The sequence below is a fragment of the Bos indicus genome, chromosome 3, assembly GCF_029378745.1.
Source record: "Bos indicus isolate NIAB-ARS_2022 breed Sahiwal x Tharparkar chromosome 3, NIAB-ARS_B.indTharparkar_mat_pri_1.0, whole genome shotgun sequence".
Classification (NCBI taxonomy): domain Eukaryota; kingdom Metazoa; phylum Chordata; class Mammalia; order Artiodactyla; family Bovidae; genus Bos; species Bos indicus.
This window is the reverse complement of record NC_091762.1, coordinates 21,085,968-21,102,455: the sequence shown is the minus strand read 5'-3', so window position 1 is coordinate 21,102,455 and position 16,488 is coordinate 21,085,968. Positions and strand designations below refer to the sequence as shown.

At 44.1% G+C, this 16,488-nt stretch overlaps 4 non-coding genes across 4 annotated transcripts; 2 read left to right on the top strand and 2 right to left on the bottom strand.

Moving 5' to 3' along the window:
- On the bottom strand, positions 1 to 71 carry TRNAG-CCC (transfer RNA glycine (anticodon CCC)). The gene has a single exon. It is a non-coding gene; the product is annotated as a tRNA-Gly (tRNA).
- A 4,308-nt stretch (positions 72 to 4,379) lies between these two features.
- Positions 4,380 to 4,451, bottom strand: TRNAH-GUG (transfer RNA histidin (anticodon GUG)). Its single transcript has one exon. It is a non-coding gene; the product is annotated as a tRNA-His (tRNA).
- A 678-nt stretch (positions 4,452 to 5,129) lies between these two features.
- TRNAN-GUU (transfer RNA asparagine (anticodon GUU)) lies at positions 5,130 to 5,203 on the top strand. Its single transcript has one exon. It is a non-coding gene; the product is annotated as a tRNA-Asn (tRNA).
- A 10,178-nt stretch (positions 5,204 to 15,381) lies between these two features.
- TRNAE-UUC (transfer RNA glutamic acid (anticodon UUC)) lies at positions 15,382 to 15,453 on the top strand. Its single transcript has one exon. It is a non-coding gene; the product is annotated as a tRNA-Glu (tRNA).
- The last annotated feature ends 1,035 nt before the right edge of the window (positions 15,454 to 16,488 follow it).

Here is a 16,488-nt window from a genome sequence, read left to right as displayed (position 1 = left end):
TGCATTGGCCGGGAATCGAACCCGGGTCTCCCGCGTGGGAGGCGAGAATTCTACCACTGAACCACCAATGCTTTGCCACAAGCAACATTTTGACAGCTCTCCAGAAAGAATCTCCACAATAACCAATCTCCTGGTGGTGGGGAAACAAGACTTCCCAGATAGGTGTTGTCTTTGGAAGATAGAACTCACAGACTGAAAGGCAATCAAAGCAAAGGCTTGCAAAAGAGATGGACAATCAGGCAATAGCATGCGGTGGGGACAACCAAATGAAAATATAGAAATATTGGTTTTGTTCACTCACATTACAGCTCTGATAAAGGCTCTTTCCAATCACAGAACAGACCCTTGCAGAAAAACATCGGAGATTCATCCAGATCCCTTGTTTATAACCCTAGACTTTCAACTGTCAACCTTAAATTTTACCTAAAAGAATCTATTTAATGGTCTTAAAGAGTCTGAGAAAATGGTCTAACTTGCCAAAATAGGCAAGTGAAAAATATTTTTAATTAAACATTTTATTTTTAAGACTTCAAAATATACAAGTTCAAAGGTTACTTTCCATTTACAGTTGTTACTAAATACTGGCTATATTCATCATGTTGTACAATACCTCCTTGAGCCTATCTTACATCTAATAGTCTGAACCTTCCACACTCCCAACCTTATGTTGCCCCCCTACTCACTGATAACCATTAGTTTGTTCTTTTTATCTTTTTTTTGTTGTTATATTTACTAGTTTGTTGTGTTTTTTAGATTCCACCTATAAGTGATACCATACAGTATTTGTCTTTCTCTGTCTGACTAGTTTCACTCAGCTTAATGCCCTCCAAGTCCATCCATGAACAGCAAATGGCAAAATTTTGTTCTTTCTTATGGCAGAGTGGTATTCATTTGCCTCACTGTATCCTGAGTGACCTTGCACAGCCCAAATCTGAACATGCTTGTTGCCTAAAGCCACCCAGTGTCCCCATATTCCTTCACTAAAATGTCTTATTACCTCTAGGACATGTACTCTGCTTCTCCCCCTCCTTATCATCGAGATACCTCTTGCCAATTCCCAAGTCCAGCAACAGTGAAGTAACTTGATGTTTCAGGAACTCTTTCCCTTTCAGGGACTTGCTTCTCTCTACAGGGGGGCCTTTCACAACACCCTCTTCATTCTTCAAACTCATCCTCATTCTTCAGGTCTCAGTTCAGAAGTTTCCCCTGGAGAGACTTTCCTGACTGCCGGAATTGAATGTGTGATGTGTCCACTTTGCTTTTGACATTGTGTTCTAACAAAATCACATTTTATTTGACTCTGTCTTCCAAAGACATATTTTCATAAAAAAAGATTTATATTTCCCACAAAAACCAAGACTATGTATGTAAATAAAATATTTTCAAAAGATAGCATAGTGCCTAGCATAGTTTATAGTCTAGAGTTGTTAAACAAGGAAAGAGAGAGGAGTAAATAAAGGAAAGTTTCTCTCTCTCACACACACACTAACAGATAAAGAAAAAATAAATTTAGCAAGATAGGCAGAATGATTAGTCTGCAAAGCATCGGAACTGCAGCATAACAACTGAAAAAGGTGGAGAATAAAATGATCAAAAGTAAAGTTTTGCTTGAGTGTAATGTGCTACAAAGATCTTGAGTGGATCTTCAGAGTTGAAAACAACTCAAGAACTGGGAAGGAGAGGGGAAAGGTATGGTGTGGTGTGATGAAGGGAATAAACCTTGGTGCGAAAACTTCACTTATACTTCTGTGTAGGTCTCTGTAAGACACCAGAGTTTGAAAACTGGCCATTTTGATCCTTGGGCTTTTCTAAGGACTTAAAAGAGATGCGCAGGAGGAGAGAAACTCTGGGGCTCTGCAGTGATTGTGCATGGATTAGTGCTTGGCCTATACCAGGCTAATTGTTTAAAAAAAAAAAAAAAAAGAATAAAAAAGGGATAATTTGAAAATCAGACAAGGCAAAGGGCAAAAGAAATTTATATTAGACAGAAGAGTAGCAATCCAGCATCTACCCAGAATCAAATGCAATCATTCTTCTCTGCATATCCTCCTTGAGTGACCAAAGAGGGTGGGGCTAAAGGGAAATCTTGGAGTGAAATTTTCATTTATTCACCCTTTCGTAGGTCTCTCTCAAACACAAGAGCTTAAAAGCAAGGCCATTTGATTTTTGGCCTTTTTCAACAACTCAAAAGAGTATCTTATCTGGTTAATCATTAATTCTGAAGAGAATAGATTAAATTCACTTAGGTGTCCACTTTAATAAATTTTTGTTATAATTTATGTTACTGTTATTGAATCAGGAGACGAGGATATTAAATTTCTTTAAAAGTTTTTAAAAAAAGAAAGAAAAAGAGCCTTAGGAGAAGAGAGGCTTAATTGTCATTCAGATCTTCTGAAGTAACTCAGGCACATCTCCAAATTTTGAGCCTCCCAAACTGTCTCTGAGTCCAGAATGCCTGTTTAGAGAAGAATTGGTGTTTGTCTCAAGAGTGAGGGGAAAGGGTTTGGAAGGCACCAAGGCGTGGGAGGGCAAAGAGAATGCATCCTAAGTGAGGAAATGAAGTCCAGTATTTTGATTTGAATTCCACATCTTGATGGTATTTCTTGACCTAAACCTCCTATACAAACTTCCGTTGGGTGTGATTTTGGAGGCATTTCCAGTAAAGAGGCCTGTATAAACTGATCTTTTGAACTGGCTTTGCAACATCATTCCTGTGACTCTTCCTGGTGATGCCGAGAGCAAGCATTCAGAGGAGAGCACTGGTGGTTTAGTGGCAGAATTCTCGCCTGCCATCCAGGAATACACGGGTTCAATTCCTGACCAATACACAGCTTAAGATACTGTGTTCTTTGACATTTAATGAACTGTCTTAGCTGGAAAAGTCAGTTTTTGCAGCCCTCTGAAGCCACGAAGTGCTTCCAAACCGCTAATGCTGCAGGACCCCTCCTGTTGGGAGTATGTCTTTGAAGTACCGAGTTTATCCACTAAAACCTCTGAGGTTTGGAATTTTTGAAACCGAAACCATTGTTACTACATATCCTTTTTCTTATCCCAGTCTCGGAATTTTTGAAACCGAAACCATTGTTACTACATATCCTTTTTCTTATCCCAGTCTCAGACTACATCGCACTATGGAGGTTCATACACAAGAAACTTAGTGTCAAGCCTAAGGTCACATAGATTTTCTCCTATGCTATCTTCTGGAACATGTATAATTTAGCATGTTCCTTTTAGGTCTATGAACTATTTTGAGTTACATTTTGTGAAAAATGTAAGGTCTATGTAGATGCACTCAGAAATTGCTGAAGTGAGAGGAGGCAATTTTCTGCAAATGTTGCTAGTTCCAAATAAGGTTATGGAACCATGAGTGTTTAGACATGGTAACTGGCAGCCACAATCTACTTTCTAGTCACCTTTTTAGTGCTCTTCAGTGGCAGTAAATATTCCACTTTTCTACGACCTGCCTCACTGCTCCTCTCTACTCTGGCATACTAAAACCTCTCTGATAGAAAGCCATTGGTCTTGCCTTCCTTGACAATTTCCTGTCCGTTACTCCCTTTCAATGGACTTTTATGCTCACATCCACAAATAACTAGTAGAATGGCATTTATATTAGCCTTTCCCAAAAGCTGTAGTTTGAAATTATCCAAATGTTCATCATTTGTGACATAGTTTTATATTGGCATAATGCCAAAATTAAGGTGTGAGAAATTCAATAACATACATATATATAAAAAACATCACGTTGCTTGTTAATAGCTAGATAGAAAAATCATATATTCATTCACATGAACTTGAAGAAAGAATTCTCACCTGAAGGAGTAGACATCAGAGTTAAGTATCAGAGGATGGGTGTGCATTACCTGGAAAGTATCAAGGGCCATGCTTGAATGATAAAAATTTTCTGTCGATCCTGGTGACAACTACACATTACAGTATTAAAACAGCTGCCCATTAATGATACAAACATTTTGTTCTGTAAACACAACTTAATGATTTCCTTTCAGGATAAAAATGGGAGGTGGGATGTCAGAAAATCCCGTGTAGGCCATGATCAGTTTGCAGTATACTCTAAACTCTTTAAAATCTGTTTTATTTTGTATATAAAAAAAGCATGACTGATATTTGAAATATTTCCACCAAAAAACAAACAAAATCCCCGTACAACTTGACAGTTTCTTTCGTGAAATATACATACAAGACTCATTTAGAGCTTGAACTTGGACTATAGATATTTTATCTTAAATGGCGAGATCTGGAGTACGTCCAGACTCTATAACCTGGTGACCTCCGTTATCCTGACCCTCCTTGTTTTGGCGGTCGGCGACCAGGCCAAGAGTTGTTTTGGTAGATACAATGCAAAAGATAAAGATAAACACTGCCGTGACTCGGATTCGAACCGAGGTTGCTGCGGCCACAACGCAGAGTACTAACCACTATACGATCACGGCGCGCCACTGTACGGTAAGCGAAGTGCGACACTGCTCTTTTAAACTTTGACAAATCCGTTCCAATTACTGTGCTGCTCTGTTGTTGGATAACTGCAGGCACTCCCGATTCTCTCTCACATCTTCCCTCCGTTAAGCCCTCTCAAGTCTGTTGCATTTTTCATTTTCCCCGCGTCCAGTCCTTGTCACTGCACGGGCTTCCAGAAGTTATCATTGCTTTGTCCTTGCCGCCTCTGCTTCATTCCCGCCTCTTTATATTTCTGTTTTGATCAACCGTCCCCAAGCCCTCTTTCTGGCTTCCTTGGCTGGCTGAACGCAGGGAGAAAGGGGGCAACGCCAGGGGCGCAGACGGTAGAATGAAGGCAGAGCAAACTGGGAGGCAGCACTGAGTCCACTCGGGGTTCAGCTTCCCTGGGGCTCGCTCGGATCAGGCCCGGAGCGTCTCCGGGGCTCTGCATCTGCGGCGAGTGTGGCGCCAGGCGCTGCGGGGACGCTCGACTGCACTTCTGCTTTCGGAATCGCCCGACCCCCGGCTTCCCCACAGGTTTCTTTGGTTTTCGGAGGCTTTGGAGCGGGTATAACCGTTCGGAGAAGGACTAGTGGCTCCTCCTAGCGTGGAAGGCTTGCTTGCACTCTAAGGGAATGAGGTGGGGGAGGGGGAAGACAGCGATATCTCCAGCTGTCTCTGTGGCGCAATCGGTTAGCGCGTTCGGCTGTTAACCGAAAGGTTGGTGGTTCGAGCCCACCCAGGGACGTCTCCCAACTTTTATAGAATGAAAAGGGGGTGCTGTTATTTCTACCCCAAACATTCCCCTAAAGGTGCAGAAGTCCTCCATTACCCTTCTGTTCCCCGAATCTTATACACAACAGGAGGACATAAGCGAGGACATCACTGATCCCCACGGAAGAGCTCTGGAGGAAAATAGGTCACTTGGAATCCAGGATTCTTCATCTAATCGTTATCTTCTGGGTTCCTTTTAGCAATGAAGTTTCTCCCATTGTTTGTACTAGTATTTACTGAACTCTTTCCATCTAACTTTGAAATTCATTTGGCTCTATGCATTTTCTGTTACAATTAATACACATTCATCAATCTTGTGCACATGTCTATAGGATAGAGTTCTGGAAGAGCAACTGCTCTATCATAGTGTTTACATGGTTTTGTGTATGGTTCCATTCTCTCACCTTCGTTGGCCTATTAGCTATAACTGTGTTTCGTTACTTTAGAGATTGCTTTAGGCTTTACAACATACATCTGTAACTCACCACAGTCTGCCTTCAAGCCATGTCACACCTTTTTACATTTCTCCCCTGCTGGCCTTTATGCTATTGTCATGCGTGCTTACTTTGCTTATGTTATAAACTCCACAATCTATCATTGTTACTTTTCTTTAAACTGTCGCGTGTTTTTAAAAAGGTTTAAACAGTAATGATAATACCAATAATAATAATAAATGCTGTATATTTCTCCCACAGATGCCATTTTTCTTGTCCATCAATTTGTGTACATCCTTATTTCCATCTAGTATGAGTTTCCTTTTTCCTGGAGGACTCTAACATTTCTTGTAGTGTGGTTCTGCTGGTGATGAAGTCTTTCAACATTTGTATGTCTGTAAAATTTTCATTTTTATCTCTCCAAGACTTTGCCGGGGGTGGGGGGGGGTGTAAACTGTTTCCCCCCCGCCACCCTCAATCCTTTAAAGATTTAAAGATGTTATTCCACTATCATCTTCTCTTTTTTTGTAAATGTATATAGCAGAGTTTATTTTCCTATTTCTTGATTCCTTTCAAAAAGTTTTTATTTTTAAATTGGGGTATAGTTGCTTTACCACTATCTTATATCCACTGCTTCTGATGAGAAATCTGATATAATCTGTTTGTTTTCTGGATGCAGCTTGTCAGTATCCGTGCTTCGTTTGAGAGTCCTTCTTTTTCAGTGGATTTGAACAGTTCAATTACAGTGTGTTAGGGTCCATTTGGTTCCTTGGTTCAGTAGGGTTATACTTTTAATTATGATTGGAATGTTTTCTGTCATTATTTCTTCAAAAATATTTTCTTTCACAAAATTTACCCCTAGTGTTTTCAGGGACTCCAATTATATTAGACTTTCTAAAATTGCCCTACCCTTCATTTATGCATGCTATTAAATTTTTTTTTTTTTGACTGTGGGAATTTCACTCTGGATATTTAAAAATTGATTGTGGCTTTGTGTTCCATAATCCTTCCCCCCGCCCCCGCCCCCGCAATGTCTCATCTATTGTTAATTCTAGCTGGTGAATGTATCATCCCAGATATTATATTTTTCATCTCTGAAGTTTGGGTCTCATCTTTTGTCTATGTTCTACATCTTTCCTTAACTGGACATATGTAACACAGTCATAATAACTATTTTAAAATCCTCTCTATAATTTAAAATCTGGTTCAGTTTGGATTGATTATTTTCCTCCTTATGGGATATGTTTTCCTGCTTCTTTGCATGCTTGGTATTCTTTGGATGCCAGATATTGTCAAAGTTTTGCTTTGGGGAAACTGGTTATTTTAGCATTCCTATGAATCTTGAGATATATTCTGGGGGACAGTTAAGTGACTTGTAATTACTTTCATGTTTTTGGACCTTGCTTTTATGATTTTTAGGTCAGTCAGTCTAGGACTGAGTGTTCCCATGAGTGAGGCAAAATTCCTGAGGTCTCTAGCCAATGGTCGATGAATGATGAGTAGCCCAATATGGCTGGTGGGAGTAAGATTTTCTGCCCTGTGTGAGTACCAGACACAGTTCTATGATCTTTTCAGAATTTCCTTCCTTGGCATCATGCAATTTCTCTGCAAGTATGCTCTGATCAGAACTCTGTTTACTATTTGAGGGAGATCTTTTTCATATGTCTGGATTCTCTCTTCCATCTCTCTCATCACTGGATCTTTGTCCTATGGACTCCAGCTACTTTGCTCTCCACAGGCTCTTGGCTTTATCTTCACTATCAAGGACCTGGCCTCAGATCTTATTCCCCATGCCCAGTTTGCAATCTCTCTGAAATCAGTAAGCTGAACCAATGGTAAGGCTCACCTTGTTTGTTCTTCATCTCTCTGTGATTTCTCTTTTTATTGCCTATTTCCAGTGTTTGGAAAGCTAGTGTTTCATGTCTTTCTTTTTTTTTCCCCCTTGGAAGCAGGGGAAAAGGGGAAGGTATTTCCAGCAAGAAGATAAATAAAATTTCTGTCACTCCACATTTGCCAGAAGCTGAAGGCATCTTTTTATGTTCCTAGTTGAGCTTCAGTAGGAGTTGTATTTATTGATATTCCAGTGTATTGTTCCAATCTGATGAAAGATCTTTTTCTTGTCAGTATGACAAGCTTTCTATGCATCTATCTGTTCCTCCAAAATGGGGAGTGGTGCCCTCCTAAACAAGAAATACAACAGAAGAGCAATGTGGCCACTGCCCACAGACACCCTACTGCATATGTTCAGCAACTAAATCTCCAAGATGTTTAGAAAGTCTTCCAACAACTTCCAGTTGTTTTTGTTGTAGCCAAGTGCCCTGGGAAGAAAACTCACTCAGAAGGGCAGTACGGATAGTGGAGTACCGTTTATTATACCGGTGGGTCTGAGGCAGAGATTCCTCTTTAGTGAGGGACCCCGACCAATTTTTGTGACAACTTTTTATACCCAAAGCATATGTGCCCAAGCTCACAACCCCCAAATTCTCTAAAGCCCACTCTGGACAATGTAAGTAAGAGATACAATCAGGTTACAGCCATAAATTTACATTCTAAAGTCATCTGGACATGCGGTTTAGCCTACATCAACAATGGGTATTAAGATTACAGATAGTGATTGATTACATAGTGGACATTGCATTCTTTTTGGCTCTGGGAAGTCTAGGTATGGGTCAGCCTGGTCTGGTTTCCCTGCACCAGAGAGGCCTGCTCTATTTTTATTTCCATGGCCTCCATATACAGTCCAAAGTTCACCGAGAGTGTAAGATGGAGTTCCCTTTCTTTTCAAAATGGAGTCAGTCCAGTCAGGGCCACTTGTTCCTTTCCTTCTTCATTTTCAGTAGTGACCTACATAACTGTACTAGAATGACTTGAGATTGCTTCCTGCCACGTAGCTTACTGACTGGAGTTAGGGAAACCACTGGTCTCAGACATTTGCTCCTCTTGCCTTTCCTTTGTGGATTGCCTTTTTGCCTTCATTGTATGCACACACTTTAATGACTGGGCTGCCTCCTATACCAGGGTGAATTAGCAAACTGATAACTGTCTCCATGTGATTCCTTGACAGTGTTTGACTATCTTTGAAAAACAAATTAGCCTACTTGAGACAAATCATTAGAACCAAAAATCCTGCTGCTGATAATGCATCATGTGCAGACCTGAATACCAAGAATTATTGGCACACCTTCCCTTGGTTCTTCTGTTGAATCTCATGAGCATAATTGGGCCCTTTGCCTTTATACACTAAATATGGTTCTTGGACAATCTGTGTGTGTGTGTGTGTGTGTGCACATGCATGGGTATTTCTCTTTGCCTGTCCTCCTCTGTCCCTCGTACTCTAGGCTGCCCCCAATTTTACCCATTTTTCTCTCCCTCTCTTCTGTTTTCTGGGATCTCTCATTAGAATGTCTTTCATCACTGAACACATATTAGGGGCTTACTAAGTGCCAGGCCCTCCTCTGGGAGAGATGCTGCATGTTGAGCAAACCCAAGGCAAACCCCTGCCCTGCTGAGCCCGCATCTGGAGCATAGCAGAAGCATAACAGCTTGGCACTGTGTCCTTTCCAGGTGTGGCCTCCCGTTTCCCTCCCATGGCACTAACAGTGAAAAGGACAAGGAAAACCTAACAAAGAACAGGAAAGAGTGACTCACAATCTAGAAGGCAGGTTACAAGGAACACACCTGCCCCACACATAAATTTTTTTTAAATAAATAACATTTTAGGGAAAGAAGTCTCCAGTGACAGCTCCTTAATTCCTGGCGCAGACACTGCATATGTTTTACACTTCTTAAAAGTGACAGTGATGGCCATGCTCACCACCCTTAAAGTACTGACACTTCCTCTTAATCTGTGACCATATGGACACTTCATAATCTATAAAATAATGAGATAGTTACCCCAAAAATGGTAGGTAGAATAATTAACACAGTGGCTTCTAGAATTATGACTTAGTCTCTATTTATCATATGGTATATTATTTAGGCTTAGTTGCCCAACTGACTCTCTGTGCCCAGTGGACAGAGAAGCTATAAACTGGAGCCCACCAGGCCTCTCTGTCCATGGAATTTCCCAGGTAATAATACTGGAGCAGGTTGCCATTTCCTGCCCCAGGGGATCTTTCCAACCCAGGGATCGAACCCTTATCTCTTGTGTCTCTTGCTTTGGTAAGTGGTATTCTTTACTGCTAGTACCATGGGACGCCCATGATACATTTAATTTACTACAACACATATTTTACATTTTTATAAAAAATATTTATAAGATTTAAGTTTGCTTATTGGACCAGTAAAACCAGTGTAGGAAAATCAGACAGTTCAGTGTCATTAGAATTTTGAAGAGAAAATAAATCCAAGACTTCTACAGACATTGAATTAGAGCTCTTTGCCACCAATATTTTCTTCATTATTAGAAAATCTGGAAGAAAACATAAAATAGCTTTTAGACTGAAATTACTAAACAAGTGTGGTGCATACATGGCTTCCCAGGGGGTGCTTAGTGGTAAAGAACCCACCTGCCAATGCAGGAGACATAAGAGATGCTGGTTATATTCCTGGGTTGGGAAGACCCCCAGAAAAGGGCATGGCAACCCACTCCACTATTCTTACCTATAGAATCCCCATAGGATTGCAAACAGTCAGTTGCGAGCATGCACACACGTGATGCATAAAAGGAGTCATCTTTAGAAGCATAACATGACAAAAACATTGTCTGTGTCATTATATGTCAATTATTAGAATTCTTAAAAGTCTTTAAAAGTATTTTTTCTTTTACCTAACACAGACGATCACAAATTTATGCACAGCTAAACTTTTTTTCTGAGCTAATTTTTTTTCCCCCTGAGTTACAGATCACCAAGAAAGGAAGTTCAAGGAAAAAGGAAAAAACCCAACCCTTGGATTCCATCCACTGGGATCCTGGAACTAGAAGTTCAGTGACTACCCCACTTTGGAGAGAGGCACAATGGATTATGTACTGCAAACCAGGTTGCCTCTCTTTGCTTGGACTCAGATTGGACCCAGGGCCAGGCCAAGGCCAGGACGAGACAAGACTACATACCATGATCACAGGGCAGCCAACCCTCTGACAGCACCAATGCAGACAATTGTGGGAAGCTCTTGAGAACTCTCCCTCTTCCTTTAATGCATTTCCCACCTGATCCCTTCATCCTCCCACCACAGGAAAGATCCTTCATCTTTCTGTCCAGTTGAAACACTTTATGCTCCCTGCAGGACAAAAAGAGCCAGGCAAGAGACAAGAGGGCAGCTGCACTTCCCTGAAGGGTTTTTCAGGAGGTGGGTGGTTCTAGCACTCAGACTGACCCAAGACCCCACTGCCTAGCAAGGCAACCAGGAGGAGTCCCAAGAGCAGGCAGTGCCGGGGGGATGACAGCCTAGTAGAGTTCCTACAAGCACAGGGTAAGCCTGGCTTACACTTTGGGGAGAGCAGCATAAAACACTGCCTGAAGCTTCTCTGCAGCCTAAAGAGAACAGACTTCAGGTTCCTGAAGGGGCAAGCAGGAGCTCTGTGTGAGGACAAAGCCTTCCCCTGGCCTTGGAGGACAGGTCCTACAGAAGCTGGTTTTGAGGGAAAGACCAAAGGAAAGGAGCAACAGTGGCCCAACCAGTGGTCTTGAGTTGAGATATCTGCAAGTTACTTTCAAATGATGGAGCAAATCGTGTAGACGAAGAGAGTGAGAAAGCAAACGTGGGAAAATGTTAACTGTGCAGTTGGGACAGAATATACAGTGTGAGGATTTCAATTTTTTTTTTGTATTTTAAAAGGTTTTATGTTTTTGTTTTCTTAATGAGTTTTTAGAACTCAAGTCCCAGGTTCTCTTTGAATGAAAATTCCATATGTGAGACACTAGGTTTCTGAAATAAAGGAAGAAAAGACTGGAGGGTAGAAGTCCTGGTGGTTCATCACGTTTCTCTTCCCCTATCTGAAGGGCACCTGGCCACAGGAACCCCGCACAGGGTCTTGCCTGTGCCTTGCAGTAAACCACTCTGGTCAGGAAGAGGAAGATTTAATGCAATTTAGAGCTTTCCTGACCTGGAATTGAATCCAGACCACAGCAGTAACAATGCCAAATTGTAGCTACCAGGCAACCAGACATTACCTTACTACCTCCTCCCTCTAATTTGGCTTTTCCAGTTGAAAACTGACAGTAAAGGTTAAATTTCTGAGAGTGGCAGAGCAGAAAAGGAGGTGAGTCCCAGTGGCCCAGGGCTGCATGCAGCTGGGCAAGGCTCCAGCCCTTGTCTGCTCAACTCCCTTCACTCTCCCTCCTGGGTGATGCTTTGGGCTCTGAGGCCAGGCCGAAAGGTGACAGGCTGAGTCCCTCTTGGTTTGGTTTTAGTCCTGTGTACAGCAGAGCCAAGGTCATGCTCTGTTTCTGAATCTCAGTTTCCTTATATTAGGTGTTCTCAGTGGGTGATGAGGGGATAGGTCTGCTTCCTGATCTCTCACCTGACTCCAGGGTCTCTCCTGATAATGGCACGCGTAAGGACTCCTTTCCGTGCAATTCAAGAGCCTGAAATCCTTCATCTATGTGTCTTTGGGTTGAGCACTGGGTCGTTGACAGTCTCTTAGGTTCTGTCAGGCAAACCAAATTGTTCCACAGGTGTGCTGAGGTGGGGAAAACCGAGTGAACATCACAGGGAAAAGCTCCTTGGTTTTCAGAGATGAAATGCCTGTCAGCGTGTAGAGGAGATTTAGGCACCAGATGAGAAGGTGAGGGCATTTCCAGAGGAAAGCTAACCTGAAGCTGGCTTTGTGCCCTCCTTGGACTTTCTGTGGCCTGGTCTTCAAAGTGACTCAGAGCAGACAAAGGAGGGCTGGCTCCTAGTGCTGAATGGGCTTTTAGGTAATTAGGGAACTCCTCCTGTATTTGTGGGTGGGGCATGAAAGTGCAACTGCACACGCTTCTATAATCCATCTCTCTAGCCCAGTTTTTTTTCTTTTTTTCTTTTTTGGTATGTGTATGTTGGGGGTGGTGGTGGTTTAGTCATCAAGTCGTGTCTGACTCTTGTGACCCTGTGGACTGTAGCCCGTCAGGCTCCTCTGTCCATGGGATTTTCCAGGGAAGAATACTAGAGTAGGTAGCCATTCCCTTCTCCAGGGGATCTTCCCCACCCAGGGATCGAACCCTGGTCTGCATTGCAGCCAGATTATCAACTGGGGCGGGGAGCGCAGAGAGGAGAGGTGGGAGGGTTTAAATGTGAATGTAAGCTTCAGGGAGAAGAAAAAGCACGTAAACATACCGCTCTGTTTCGAACTGGGCCCTTTCGCGTGTTAGGCGAACGTGATAACCACTACACTACGGAAACCAGATAACCGTTGTTGTCTAATAACACATCTCAAGAACGGTACCTCTTACCACGCCTGGCCACAAACATTTTTGAAAGGAAAAGGACTGTAGGGGCACAGGCGATCCCTCAGGTGAGGAGACTGAACTCTGGCTTAGGTTCCTCGCCTTCCCCGAAACGAGGTCCCTGGGTCCCCAACAGTCTAGCCTGGAGGTCCCGCACCCAAGGCAGGGTCTCCAGTTTCACAGCTATGCATCCGAGTGCAAGGGTCGCCACCGCTGACTCGCCAGTTCCCAGAAGCCGCAGGAGCCGGGGGTTAGACGGGTTTGAACCCCCGTGACCCCTCAGCCCAGAAGTGTGGACGCTACTCCTCCCGGGCTGCAGACCCGGCGCCTCGGTGGCCCTCGGTGGTCAATGCTCTGGGCTCTTGGAAATGATCGATGCTTCTAAGCCACCCGGAAACCCGAGGACCCGCGCTCCGCTCTGCTCGGATGCCCCTGACCCGCGCACTCTTTCCTCGCAGCCCTTTAGCCGCAGTGCTTCTCCCGCAAAGACCACAGGAAACCGGGTTCCTCAGGTTTCTGCCCCTGTGGCTTATTCTAGTTGTCTACTGTAGTTCAAGTCCAAGACTTCCATCACGCTTTCACGTTTAGCAGGAAGCCCAGTAAAAGCTGACGGCTCAGGTCTTTTATCTGTTTGAAAATAGAGAGCATCAACGCGGGCAGAGCCATTCTTCCCCGCCTGTGCTGAGTTCGTTTGCAGACCAGGCCCCGCCTAAAGTCGCGGAGGAGCCAGGCTCGGTCTACCCAAATCTCACGGTGGTTCATTCCTCATCGGTTGAGGTTCTTCTTTAAGGATAGTTTTGCTTTATCGTTTACAATGTCTGAAACTTCAAAAAAATTAAATTAAAAGGAACTTTTTATTTTATATTGGAGTATAGCTCATTAACAATGTTGTGATAGTTTCAAGTGGACAGAAAAGGGACTCAGCTGTACATAAATATGTATCCATTCTCCCCTAAACTCTCCTCCCACCCCGGTATGATGTCTAAAACTTATTTGCCTTTTATAATTTTCCAGTTCAACGGATCATGAAGTACGAATCTTAACCTAGAACCAAAGAGAGGTAAAGGCAATTCCCCCCAGAAAGCAGGATGTGTTTCCGTGTTCACTTCACAGCAGAACGCCAGTGGGCAGAAAGCATTTCTTTTTGCTGAAAGAATTTAATGCTTTGTTGTCTGTGTGTCTCTCTGTCCCTGGTTTCCTTTAGAAGTAAAGTTTCACAAACTTGGGAATGCATATGCGTTTTCTCCTGCAGTGGTTTCTTCTTTTCTTAGTGCGGCTATCACAGCCGTTTCCTTCCTGTCTGAGGTTCAGGGGCTCCGACCAGGTGGAAGACGCGGGCTGCGTGAGCACCGGCCCCGAGGCCGCAGGGCTCCGACTGGTTTCACGTGGATTCCGAGTGCAGTCGCGGGTGCAGCTGCGCGGCAGCACCCTCACCAGCGCTGGAGTCTGAGTCCCCAAGGAGGCGGATATGAAAATAGCTTTAGATCAGGACCTTTCATGAGATTCCCCTGCTTTCCTCCCCTGCAGGACCTCCCACGTCCAGCCAGAGGAGCGGATTCGCGGTCTTTTCGGCTGTGTCCAATGCGCTTCCGTCCTACGTGGACAAGAGAAGGGGGCGGCAGTCCTTTCCCCGACCGAGCGGGGGCACAGGGGATGCCCGAGGGAACACCTTTCTCGGGAGAGTCGTTTGCCCAAGTCCAGAGTCGCGAAAAGGAGGGACTGGGACTGTGTTGGCCGAAGTAAACATGGACCAAGAAGCAAACGCCAAGTCCTGACTGATTGGATGTGGGTCTGAGGAAAGCGCGGCGTCGGGGACAACTGGAGGTCTGAGCCCAGGGAGCTGGAGATGGCGTCATCCAAGGCGGGAGAACTGCAGGGCAGCAGGTCGTGGGGGAAGACCGGACGATCCAGGTCTGGGCGCGGAGCCTTGTTCGCAATTTTCCATCCAGCCCTCCCAGGTCCTGCACCCGCCAGGAGTCTTTCGTGTCGTTGGGGATCCCGAGGTCTCACCCGCGGGGCTGCCCTCCCGCCTCTTCTGCCCCCGCCCCGGCGACCTGCTCTCCACGCGCGCTCGCCGGGAAAAGGCGCGTCACCAGGGCAGTTGTGAGGTGCGCCGGGACTGGGCAAGTCGTGGGGACTTGAAAAAACCAGGCAGACCTCGCGGGCGCGTCATACTGTCTCGCAGAGCGCTCGGCTTTTGGTGTGGGGCTTATTTGGAGAAAGCAGGGAAGGAACGTTCTTCGGGTACAATTCCTTGGAGGGAAGTGCGGGACTCAGAACTCGAGGGCGAGAGACACAACACACTCTTTTCGGGCTTCCTGTTGTCACTTATAAGAACTGGGGTAGGTAGTTCTCTGGTGGTCTAGTGGCTAGGATTCGGCGCTTTCACCGCTGCGCCCCGGGTTCGATTCCCGGTCAGGGAAGGCTGGTTCCTTTTTTTTTTTTTTTTTTTAGTTTTGGCTGCATCTCCAGCAATCTTCACTTCCTGCCCACAAGTGTTATGTGTCCCACCGTCCAGTTGCAGTGGAGTCTCTGCATCAAATCCTTCAGCCAATGAGGTAGAATCCCAGGGTCCAGGGCATTTTCTAGGGTGATAGAGGGGAGATGTGAGGAGCAGTCGGGACAGCCCCTCGCCTCCACTCCTCCCTTCACCGGAAACCTAAAGCCTCACTTTCAGTGTCCATCTAAAGAGAACTTGGGACTTGAGTACCAATTGTTCTGTTATTGTTAAGTCTCTAAGGCCAGTCTGACTCTGCCACCCCATGGATTGCAGCACACCAGCCTGTCCTGTACTGTCTCCTGGAATTTGCTCAAACTCATGTCCATTGAGTGGGTGATGCTATCTCACCATCTCACTCTCTGCTGCCCTTTTCTTTTGCCTACAATCAGCATCAGTTTTTTCATCAGTCTTTTCCAATAAGTCAGCTCTTCCGATCAGGTGGCCAGAGAATGGGAATTTCAGTATCAGTCCTTCCAGTGAATATTCAGGATTGATTTCTTTTAGGATTGACTGGTTTGATCTCCTTGCAGTCTAAGGGATTCTGAAGAGTCTTCTCTAGCACCAGAATTTGCAAACATCAGTTCTTTGGTGCTTAACCTTCTTTTATGGTCCAACTCTCTTATCCCTACATGACTACTGGAAAAACCTTAGCTTGACTATATGAACCTTTGTTAGCAAAGTGATGTCTTTGCTTTTTAATATGCTGTCTAGGTTGGTCATAGCTTTTCTTCAAAGGAGCATGCATCTTTTAATTTCATGGCTGCATGAAACTGGCTGAGTACTTATTCCTTTAAAAAGCACACTGAAACTTATGAAAATTTGTAAGAAGAGTAACTGCATATATTCTTCATCTCAATTCATCAATTAACATTTTCCCATATTCGCTTTCTTACTCCCTCTCTGTATACATGACTTGCTCCACCATTTGAGAGGAACTTGCAGACATCCTAAGATCATT